Source organism: Pongo pygmaeus, chromosome 6 (assembly GCF_028885625.2).
Source record: "Pongo pygmaeus isolate AG05252 chromosome 6, NHGRI_mPonPyg2-v2.0_pri, whole genome shotgun sequence".
Taxonomy (NCBI): domain Eukaryota; kingdom Metazoa; phylum Chordata; class Mammalia; order Primates; family Hominidae; genus Pongo; species Pongo pygmaeus.
In genome coordinates, this window is record NC_072379.2 from 96843637 (window position 1) to 96856572 (window position 12936).

Below are 12936 nucleotides of genomic sequence, written 5' to 3' on the forward strand. Positions count from 1 at the left end.
GAGACCCAGATACTTGTAGAAAGGGACTGGAGCACCAGAAAACCAATCCCCAAACCCAGTTATTAGACATGAAGCCTAAGCTCAGAGTTGGATTCAGTGCTTGGTGGGTTTCATTACAGGTCTCCTGAGGTATTTCATCAGACCGCCTTCATTACCCGGAAAGTAAGGACAATGATGGTGCTGAGCCTTTCAGGGTTTTCAGGTAATCCCAGATTTGAGAATTCAACGGAATCAAATTTATATTTATTATTGGATAAGTAAGAACTATAAAATTTCAGACTAGCATAGAAATAATGGTTTTCAATGAAATGTAGTTTTCTTTCTCATAATCTGATATGAAACAAAATTGTGTATTTGTATAATCGACAGCTCTCTTTCATGGAAATTTAAAAGAACAGAGTGTGGTAAAAGACAGCATTCACATACACATAATGAGATTACCTTCCTGACTTTTTGTCTGGTCTTCCCACACATCTGTGGTTGTAACTAAAGGGAGGGTATGGATGGGTTCTGGTGATTATTTAAGGTGCTATTCATTCCTTCCATGTTCATTCACATGTTAAATGGTCTACTCAGTTAAGCATTCATTTAGCAATTGCCAAACATACATTTAGAATACAAAGTGTGTCAGGCGCTGTGGCTCATGCATGTAATCCCAGAGCTTTGAGAGGCCGAGGCAGGCGGATCAGCTGAGGTCAGGAATTCGAGACCAGCCTAGCCAACATGGTGAAATTCCATCTCTACTAAACATATGAAAATTAGCTGGGCCTGGTGGTGGGCACCTGTATTCCCAGCTACACAGGAGGCTGAGACAGGAGAATCGCTTGAATCTGGGAGGCAGAGGTTGCAGTGAGCTGAGATTGCACCACTGCACTCCAGCCTGGGCAACAAAGAGCAGAACACCATCTCAAAAACAACAACAACAACAACAACAAAGTGAATATCAGCAGAAAAAGCATGAGAAATAAAAAAAAATGGGATTGAATCCTGATTCTGCTATTTACTAACTAGGGGACTTAGGACAAATTACACAATTTCTGTAAGCCACAGATTTCTTATCTGTTTAATGTTAATACTAACATTTCCCTCAGAGTTATTTTGTGAAGACTGAGTGCCATTGTATATTGGAAGCAAAAAACATGTGCTTTATGAGTAAATGGTAGTTATTATTACAGAAAACACAGATTTCAAGTTTTCAATGAAGTCTTACCTTGTGTATTAGTCGGGGACTAATTAAAGGGACAGAATTAATAGGATATAAGTATATATGAAAGGCAGTTTATTAAGGAGTATTGACTCACATCATCACAAAGTGAAGTCCTAAGATGGACCATGTGCAAGTTGAGGAAAAAGGAAGCCAGTGGTGGCTCAGTCCAAGTCCCAAAACCTCAAAAGCAAGGAAGCCAACAGTGCAGCCTTCCAGTCTGTGGCTGAACACCCAAGAGGCCCTGGCAAACCACTGGTGTAAGTCCAAGAGTCTAAAAGCTGAAGAACTTGGAGTCTGATATTCAATGGCAGGAAGCATCCAGCATGGAGGCAAGATGAAGTCTTGAAGACTCAGCAAGTCAGCTTCTTGCACCTTCTTCTGCCTCCTTTTTCCAGCCACGCTGGCAGTCGATTGAATAGTGTCCACCCACATTTTGAGTGGGTCTTTCTGAGGGTGGGTCTTCCTCTCCCAGTCCACTGACTCAAATGTTAATCTCTTCTGGCAACACCCAGAAACACCCAGATTCACCCAGAAATAATACTTTTTATCCTCCTATCCAATCAAGTTGACATTTAATATTAACCATCACAAGTTCAACCCCTTGTCAGCTTGAACCCATACACATTTCCTGAAATCATAATTTATCTCCAAATAAAAACAATAAAAGGGCCTTACACCTAACATAATACAGCTACCCTTCATACAACCAGAAGGGGACTAATCCTTAATCTTAATGCTATTACATTCAGTTAACAGCACTTAAATGGTGATACGAAGCCAATAAATCTCATGTCACATGATAAGGGAAAAAGAAAGGAAATAAAATGAAGATATTTTCTTAGTACAAGAGTATACATGCAAAAACATATTCTTAACAAAATAAGGAGGAAGTACTCATGAAAATTACAGTCTTTGTTTTTGCAACTGGTCATGTACTCATAGCTGGTACAGATGATGACCCTCTTCTACTAGCCATCTTGTATTCCCTTTGCCTCCAGGAAGCACCTCAGAGGGTCATGGTTTTTGACTTGGTGGAGTGAACCGAACCTTCATTCCTGAAGGGTCTGGGCAATTTGTAGTTCTGACTGGATTGGGTTGTTGTAGTTTCCCATTGACCTTAATCACAGGGCATGGCAATACTAAAAGACGCTCAAAGGGATCTCCTGTATTCCACACATACTCTTCCTTACCTCCACTGTGGGGTAGCAGACTGATTCCATCTTGATAGTCCAGGTCAATCACCCCAGCCAACACTGCAACTCCCTTCTTAGCCTGTTGTATTAGAGGAAGGAGGAGCCCAAAGTTGCCAGGTGACAACCTCAACTTCCAGTTTAATGGAATCATTGTAATTTCTCCTGGTGGCACCATTCCTCCCTCTGGAACTAAGACCTCTAGGCAAGCAGAACATAATGTCATGGGGAAAGGAAGCAAAAATTTTGCTAATGGGTCACTAAGGGTGATGGTGAGTTGTGCCACTTCCAGTTCCATCCCTTGATTCCTGGACCTGTGAATCCTGGCTGTGGGAGAAGCAGTACCATATATTGGACACCAATTCAGAGCATACACAACCTTCTGGAGAACTTTGCCCCAGCCCTGCAAAGTATTGTTACCTAATTGGCATTGTAATTGTGACTTCAAAGGCCATTCCACTGTTCTATCTATCCAGCTGCTTCAGGGTAACGTGGTAAGACTAGAGAATTCAATAAGCATGAGCCCACTGTTACATTTCTTTAGCTGTAAAGTGAATGCCTTGGTCAGAGGCAATGCTATGTGGAATACCATGACGGTGAATAAGGCATTTTATGAGTTCACAAATGGTAGTCTTGGCGGAAGCATTGCATGCAAGATAAGCAAACTCATATTCGGAGTAAATGTCTATTCTGGTGATGACAAACCACTGCCTTTTCCAAGATGGAAGAGGTTCAATATAATCAATATGCCACCAAGTAGCTGGCTGATCACCCCGAGGAATGGTGCCACATTAAGGGCTTGGTGTTGGTCTCTGCTGCCGGCAGATTGGGCACTCAGTGGTGGCCACAGCCAGGTTAGCTCTGGTGAGTGGAAGTACATGTTGCTGAGCCCATGCATAACCTCCATCCCTGCCACCATGGCCACTTTGCTTATGGTCCCACTGGGCAATGACAGGATGACTGGAAAAAGAGGCTGAGTGGTGTCCACAGAATGAATCATCCTATCCACTTAATTATTAAAATCCTCCTCTGCTGAGGTCAATCTTTGGTGAGTATTCACGTGGGATAAAAATGTCTTCAGTTTTTGACCACTCAGAGAGCTCCATCCACATACCTCTTCCCCAAATTTCTTTGTCACCAATTTTCCAATCATGCTTCTTCTAAGTCCCTGACCATCCAGCCAAATGATTGGCTACAGCCCACAAATCAGTATATAATCACACATCTGGCCATTACTCTTCCCAAACAAAGTGCACAACCAAGTGCACTGCTCAAAACTCTGCCCAGTGGGAGAATTTCCCTTCACTGCTGTCCTTCAGGGATGTCCTAGAAAGGGGCTGTAGTGCTGCAGCTGTCCACTTTCAGGTGGTGCCTTCATATCGTACAGAGCCATCTGCGAACCAGGCCCTAGTCTTCTCTTCCTCTATCAATTGATCATAGGGAACTCCCAATGAGGCCATCGGTGCAGGCTTGGGGAGAGAAGGCAGGGTGGCAGGAGTGAGGGCCATGGGGATTTGAGCCACTTCCTCATGTAACTTACTTGTGCCTTTAGGAACTACTCAAGCCTGATCACATATATACAACTTTCATTTGAAGATGAAATGCTGCTGTGCATGCCCAACTTTATGGCTAGATGGGTAAGAAAGCACCCAGTACATGATAGGCAGTTCAGGTCACATGGTAACTTGGTGACCCACAGTGAAACGTTCAGTTTCTACCAAAGCCCAGTAACAGGCCAAGAGCTGTCTCTCAAAAGGAGGATAGTTATCTGCAGAAAATGGTAGGGCCTTGCTCCAAAATCCTAGAGGCCATTGCTGTGATTCACCTATGGGGGCCTGCCAAAGGCTCCAAACAGCATCCCTATCTGCCACTGACATCTCAAGCACCATTGGATCTGCTGGATCGTATGGCCCGAGTGACCTGGACCTGTTGCAGAGCCTTCTCTTGTTCTGGAGCCCACTCAAAACTGGCAGCCCTTTGGGTCACTTGATAAATGGGCTGGAGTAACACACTCAAATGAAGAATGTGTTGCCTCCAAAATCCAAAGATGCCCACTAGGGGTTGTGCCTCTTTCTTGGTTGTAGGAGAGGCCAAAAACAACAACTTATTCTTCACCTTAGAAGAAGTATCTCAACAGGCCTCACACCACTGGACTCCTAAAAATTTCACTGAGCTAGAAACCTCCTGAATTTTAGTTGGATTTATTTCCTATTCCCTGACATGCAAATGTCTCACCAATTAGTCTAGTGTATTTGCTACTTCTTGCTCACTGAGTCCAATCAGCATAATGTCATCAATGTAATGGACCAGTGTGATATCTTGTGGAAGAGAAAAGTGATCAAGATCTCTGCAAAAAAGATTATGACACAAAGCTGGAGAGTTGATATACCCCTGAGGTAGGACAGTGAAGGTATGTTGCTGGCCTTGTCAACTGAATGCACATTACTTCTGGCGGGCCTTATGGACAGAAATGGAGAAGAAGACATACGCCAAATCAATGGCTTCATACCAGGTACCAGGAGATGTGTAAATTAACAGCTGCAATTGGAGTCACCACTTGGTTAAGTTTATGATAATCCACTGTCATTCTTCAAGATCCATCTCTCTTCTTCACAGGCCAAATAGGAGAGTTGAACAGGGATGTGGTGGGAATCACCACCCCTGCATCTTTCAAGTCCTAGATAGTGGCACTAATCTCTGCAATCCCTCCAGGAACGAGACATTGTTTTTGATTTATTATTTCTCTAGGTAGAGGCATCTCTAATGGCTTCCATGTGGCCTTTCCACCGATAGCCCTTACCCTACCAGACAGGGAGCCAATGTGGGGATCCTGCCAGCTGCTAAGCATGTCTATGCCAATTACGCACTCTGGCACTGGGGAAATGACCACAGGATGGGTCTGGGGACCGACTTGACCCACTGTAAGTCAAACCTGAGCTAAAACTCAATTAATTACCTGATCTCCATAAACCCCTACTTTAACTGGAGGACCACAGTGAAGTTTTGGGTTCCCTGGAATAAATGTCAGCTCAGAACCAGTGTACAGTAGTCCCTGAAAGTTCTGATAATTCTCCTTTCTCAAAACACAGTTACCCTGGTAAAAGGCCAGAAGTGTCCTTGGGGAAGGATGAGAGAAAGTTTAACAGTATAAATTGTCAGTAGTGTAGTGGTGTCCTTCCTCAAGTGAATTGGAGCCTCCCCTTCATTCATGGAGTTTTGGGTCTGTAAACCGGTTCAAGTCTGGAAATTGATTGAGGGGCCATGAGTCTCTATTTCTATCATTCAAATTATTCTTTAGTCCACTTGACCTGGAAGTTTTCTGCTTATACAAATTAAGTAGGAATACAGTAGGCTTACTATCAATTTCACTTCTAGGAACACTGTGATTAATTAGCCCTTGTCAGAGCTCTACAGGAGTCAGACTATTCTGATTGCTGCCTTGCCTCTGCTGTCCATTATGGCAACTACAACCATCTTGCTTTGACGATTGAGTGCTGCCACTTGGCCTCTGCCACCTCAGAATCCAATTATTCCCTTTCCATTTAAGTTTTTCATTTGGATGACTGTAAGATCTGGTATACAGAGAAGGGCAGTCGCAAAGCTCTTCAAGGATGCAGGTGTTCGCCCATCTCCCAGGACCAACTGACCCATGTTCAACTTCTGTTCACAAGGAACCCTTCTCCACTTCCAATCAAGCTTACACTTAATATTAGCCATCACATCTTTTTTTTTCTTTTGTTTGTCAGAGCAAACCATCCTAACTTCTTTTATTTAAGCCATACCCTTCATCTCTAATTAACACTGTCTCTAAACATCTCTTTTGCCATAGCTCATGTATCCAGTTAGTCTCCAGTCAGTTAAATGTAATTTTTACTTAACCAATATTTATTTGTTAAATTAGTACTGCTTCTCTCACTGCTTTCCATTCCCACTGGTTCTATCACAGTCCAGGTCACTCAACTAGACTGTTTGAAAGATGTCCTCAATTTTTACATCTTATTCTCTCCTGTGTTAATTTTTAAAAACGTGACCTAAATAATTTCATTCCCAAACATGAATAACTTCCATTCCACTTACTGCCAAAAGAATAAACACCAGATTCTTTGACATGTTCTTTGTGGTTGTTCAAATTGTCTTTTGATCTTAATTTCTCAATATCCCCCTATTAACTTACATTTCCTAAAGTGCCCTAATTACTTCCTGGCTTTTAATGTACTTAAGTATTATTATGCTCTTCTTGCCATTATTTATCATCTTTCTATTTCCAACTCAAATATCAGCACACCTTTGAAGTTGTCATTGATCTCAGAGTCAACATTTATTTATCCTTTTTCTATATTTGCACAGGAAATTATTTGAATTAAGAAGTTACTTTATTTTGCCTTAAATTATACCAGAGTCTGAGTAAATTTTTAAGTTTTAAATTTAAAATCCTACATCTTGTGCAACAGGGCTTCTAATTAAAATTTGTCCAATGGAATTGTATAGATGAGGTCAGATGACTTTACATACACCTGCACAAGATGTTACAATAGCATTCTAGGTCAATGCTATGGTTAAAACGATAAAAATTGATTTAAAAACTTAAGAAGTTATTTTTATAATCATAAAAACAGTTCTTAAGCAGAATAAAAAGTGAAGAATTAGTCATCAAATGATTAATAAATATTACTTTATTAATATTTGGAATTTATGTTCATCAAAAGACATTATTAAGAGAGCAAAAAAGCATCCTTAGGGCTGGGAGAGAGTATTTATTACATATGTATATATATGGTAATTTACTTGTGTGTGTGTTTATATTTACATATGCACACACACACACACACACACACACACACACATATATTCCAATAAATAACATATCCAGAATACATATACAATTCCCATAAGTCAGTGATAAAAAACAATCTGGAGCAATAGAGGAGGGGTGGAGCAAGATGGCCAAATACAAGTTCCACTGATTGTTCCCTCTGCAAGGACACCAATTTAACAAATATCTACACACACAAACACAAACACACACATACACACCTTTATAAACAAAAACAAAAATCAGGTGAGCACTCACAGTGCCTAGTTTTAACTTCATATAGCTGAAAGAGGCATCAAGGAGGGCAGCAGACAGTCTTGGATCACCAATGCCACTACTCCCCCAACCCCCAGCAGTGGCCTGTAGCATGAAGAGAGATTCTCTATGCTTGGGAGGGAGAGAATGCAGCAAAGGAGAGACATTACATTGAACTCAGCAGTGCCCTGTCACAGTAAAAAGCCAAACTGGGCTGAACTCAGCTGATGCTCACCCACAGAGGGAATATTTAAACCAGCCCTAGCCAGGGGGCAAGTGCCCATCACAGCGGTTGGAACTTGAGTTCTGGCAAGCCTCAGCACCATGAGCTAAAGGGCTCTGGGGTTCTAAACACACTTAAAGGCAGTCTAGGCCACAAAGACTGCAACTCCTAGGCGGTTCTCAGTGCTGAACGTGGCTCAGAGCCAGTGGATAGTGACGGGGCCACACAACCTACTGAGACACCAGCTGGGGCAGCTAAAGGAATGCTTTGCCACCCCTCCCTCAACTCCAGGCTGCACATCTTGTGGCTCCAAAAGAGACTCCTTAGTTCTATTTGAGGAGAAGAGAGAAAAGAGTAAAGAGGTCTTTGTCTTGCCTTGTGGATACCACCTCAGCAACAGTAGCATAGGGCAACAGTCAGAGTCTTAAGACACCCTTTCCAGTCCCAAGCTCCCAGATGACATTTCCAGACACACCCTGGGACAGAAGGAAACCTACTTCCTTAAGGGAAGGGCCCAATCCTGGAAGCACCCATCGACCGCTGACTAAAGAGCCTTTGGTCTCTGAATAACCACAGTTATAACCAGCAGTGTTAACCTGGTAGTATGCTGTGGGACTTGGGTGAGACTTGCTGACTACAAATGAAGCTCAGCACATTCTCAGCTGTGGTGGTTATGTCGAGAGACCACTTCTGCTTTGGCAAAGCTGGTACCTTAGGTACCAGCTCAGCCACAGTGGGGTAGAGCACCAAGCAAGCTCTTTGGGTCCGTAACTTCAGGACTTCAGTCTTGGATGGCATTTCTGGACCTGCCTTGAGCCAGGAGTGAGCCCACTGCCCCAAAGGGTGAGTCCTAGGTCAGTCATCATTCACCACAAGCTGACTGAAGAGCCCTTGGGCTTTAAGAGAACATCAGCAGTAACCTGGCTGTACTCCCCATAGGCTCGTGGTGGTGGCCACAATGTATTATAATTTGGCATAATATAAAGGAAAACACATGTGGTTATATCTAAAAAATATCAATATTTTCATCATTTCACTTTTTTAAATGACATATTTCTTATAGATGCCACTTGGCCATATTGACAAGTGTTTCTTGTAGAATTATCTATTTGAATAAGGCTAGTAATCTTAAATTGTATTAACTGATGTGAGAATATACACAAAATCACTCACCAAGTAGACCAATTCCAAACTAAATAAAATGTCATAGATTTAACTTGCTTCTTATCAATATGTTGGTAGGGATGGTGCTAAAACAAAAACTATTATCAATAATAATCAGTACAAAAGTTGACACTGTAGATAAAACAAATCAAGTGCATAATATTCTCAGTGTGTCAGGAATGGAAAAATGCTAACTACTTTGGGCAGTGTATAATCAATGTAGTTTTTCAACCTAAGTTCAGAGTTGTACTATTTGATAAGGTACAGCTAATAAGTAAATATATCAAACAAGTAAATTTCTCCATCTTTGTGTGTGTGTGTGTGTGTGTGTGTATATTCATGTGTGTGTACACATATATTTATTTAGTTTGACTAAGCTATTTTTCGTATGCTATTAATAATTAATTATCTTATTATTAAGACCCTAAAATCAAGTTCAATGTCATAGATGAGAATTGAATTATATCATATTCATAACATATAGCTGTCGGGGGGGTGCTTTTTGAGGATAAAAATTTTTTTTAATTACCAAATTGATGCTATAAATTTAAAATCAATAAAATTCAAATGTACTATATTTATCAACAATTTTCTTTATAAATTTGAACCTATCACCCCAAATTCTCTAATATTTCTCAGTTTAAATTTAAAGGATATATCCTGTTGGCTGAAAATGGAAGCCATATATCCTGAAATAATTATGTAAAGAGACCAGCCTGACTAAGACAGATAGATTCTCTATTCTAGCACATTGATCATGGTTGGAAACACTGGCAAGAGCTGTAAAAAACTTACTAAAAATAAATGCAAATAAATACACTGGTTGCCAAACAGCACTATCCTTATCAAGCTCAATCAATGCATGCAAATACTTACATATTTGCTTCAATGACTTGGTGCTTCCCAAAAGAAAATCAAGAGGGGGACAGAATATATTAGTTCCTACTGCTTTGTTGTGTCTCTTGGTTAATGTACAGAGGAATGATGGCTCCCTTTAAGGTGTTTATACCTGGTAAACGCAGACTGGAAAATGAATCAGGCAAGCAGAACATCCCAGTTTCTGCCCTTGGAACCAATGCAACTCCACCCAACCATTCTTTCAGGTTCTATAGGAAGACTACAGTAGGGCTTCCTATCCCGTCTGAGTGGGAAATAAATTTCACAAGAAACTAATGGAAAATTCAGGGTAATCTGATTTAATGATAGCATTTATGTAATATGCGCTTATTTTAAAATTTAAAACAGCATAAAAGAAATGACTACATTATTTTCGCAATCTTCTCTCTCTTGAGGACTTCGCCCAGTAAATATTTATTTGAATAAATGAATATATAATACAAGGAACAAAGGAGCCAAGAAGAGCCAATTCTCTCATTGATTCTGCTTCCTTCAATCTCTCAGCAAATGTCTCCAGAGTTCTATCATCAGATCTTTTCTCTTCTAGTTGTCTTCAAGAAGGATTTACTTCCATCGCTTCAACTTCCTCTTATATGATAATTTCTCCCAAATTTATGTATCAATCTTGGCATTTCTCTTATGTGTCAAACTCACTTAGGTGTTTCTGCTGTAACACAATATTTGGATTATTGAACATACTTCATAATTCGTAAAATAATGCATTAAAAGTAACAAGACTTAAGGTAAAACTGTGACTGAAGTGGATTACTAAAAAGCTATATTACTTTGTACCAGGGCACTAACAAAACAATAAAAAAGGCTAGCAGTTTAAAACAGATGTAAAATTCCCAATAAACAAAGTATTGCAGAAAATTTAACATTTGGCCTTAAAAATGATAGAGGCAATTTTATGGTAATATAAGAAAATGTTGTCTTTGCTGAATTATGGAGACATCAAAACTTACAAACATAGCAGAGAACGCTTACCATAAACACTCTAAGAAAGATCTTGTGGGCCAAAGGAGAATAGAGTGAATGGACATCACGTACAGTATTTAGTTGTGTTAGTGCACGTTGTATTTAGTTGTGCTTTCTTTGTGATGGAAAACATTACTATGCTAGGGAAATTTTCTTATAAGTCAAAGCAATTCTGCATTGTAATGGTATATATCCTACTTAAGCAATTGAGTGCACACTAATATGCATTAAGACAGTCATTGTAATAGAGTAGATAGGATTTCTAACTTTGTATGAAAAAAAAAATCCAATTAGATATTTCATAGGCTTCTCAAACATAAAGGAGCACAGGGTGAAACTTATCATTATCCCTTCCAGACATACTATTTCTCATTTGCCACATGCTTGGGTTAATGGCAGTGCTGTTATCTAGGCATGAAATGGTGCAGTAGCAACAGTGGCAACCACTATTTGAGAGCCTCTGAGGTTTGACTGTGGTCGACTCCCGGCAATTCCACTATTCAATAATGAACAAATAATTTCATGTTTACAATTAATATTCACATCTACTAAAATAAAAGGATAGTATTTATATCATTTTTGTTGTTATCATTAAGTAAAATGATGCTTGAAAATATTTTGGTACAATGCCCTACACTTACATGTTCAACAAATGATAGCCATTATTAAGATCATCTCAACTCCACTTCATCCTTTACATGACTTGAAGTACAATGTGTCATTCACTCTACTTCCACTGTCATAACTATAATCCTGATCCTCATTATATCTCCTGAACTTATTACAATAAGTTTCCAAACTTTTTTGTCATAATGATTTCTACCACTCTGATGACATATTTTCATTATTTTTTACATTTTCCTTTAAAAAAACCAAATATCTGAACCTGATTGCAAATGGTCTACCTATATTATAATATTTATGCATATAATTTTCACATTATAAAGTCACCAAACACAAGAATAATAGGTTTTTACAAAATATATTCTTTCATGCTGTGAAAATCAGAGTAAAACAATAATTTATTTTAAGAACAAGTTATTAAAATACAATTAAGATTTCCAGATGTCTATTGAGATTAAAACCAGATGGTTTTGAAATATATGCAGCTATACTTAGCTACAAGTTATTCTTTTATCTTCTCATTAATAGTATCAAATGACAAGACCTAATGTTTGAAAACACAGAATCAACAAGGATGTTAAAATTGATTCATAGAAATGTCTTCTACTTTCTTCTCATCATCTTCCAATTTTGATTCCTTCCAACTTATCCATATGCAAGCTCATATATACACATTACTTATATATACATTGTTGCCATCTGGAAAAAATAGTTCTGATTATAAGACCCAAGAGTATCAGCTCTCTCTAACATTAGAATTAACAAGGTAAAGTATAATAAATTACAATGTGGGATACCATCCATGAGCAAAATTAGATAAAGGTGCCTATCTCCTATTCATCCCCTATGGACCAATGTGACCCCCAGAAATAATGTTAACCTGTGCTCACTGAGGTTATGTTTTAGTACACATTTAAGTAAAATTGGAAATAATTGAGTGAAAAAAAAGAAATGTTTAAGAGTTGGAAAACGTATTTATGAGTGATATACATTTATAACACATAACAAGACAAGTGGACAATATGGTTTAAATAAAAGGTATTAATGTTTATCGTATGTGGTTCTTGTAAATATTTGCTCTATTGGTACATATTTCTAACTAACATACAGTTTACCATTATGTATTAGATTAATTTGTTAATATGTACATCTTCAATAATAGATTTTGATATCAACAGTAAGAAATAGGTTTTAATTATTATCATAACTAAAACAGAACTTAAAGTTGCTACTAAGGAGTGCTTGCTGAATAAATGAGTAACTAATTTAATGGGAAAATAGTATTTACTGACATAAATGATTGTTGTCACAGATTTAATTATCTGTGAAACTTTAGCAGAGGTTTTATTTCTTATCTCTTAGTATAATTCACTTTTTAACACTAGTAGGTCTGTATCTCCTTTAGGAATGACTCAGTTGAAAGTAGGAGAGTAAATGGAAATAGGGATAAGCAGCGTGCTAACTAAAGAAAGTGTGGGCTTAAAATCCAAATACTCTTGGTAAAAAATGAAGGTATTCCACAATATCCCCACTGTGCCCTACCTTCCAACTCTAAGAAGACTCTGTTTAAAAATTACTGCTAAAT

At 38.8% G+C, this 12936-nt stretch overlaps 1 pseudogene; it reads right to left on the reverse strand.

Annotated features, from left to right (window-relative positions):
* Nucleotides 1-2611: 2611 nt before the first annotated feature.
* Nucleotides 2612-8486, reverse strand: LOC129041570 (uncharacterized; annotated as a pseudogene).
* Nucleotides 8487-12936: the final 4450 nt, after the last annotated feature.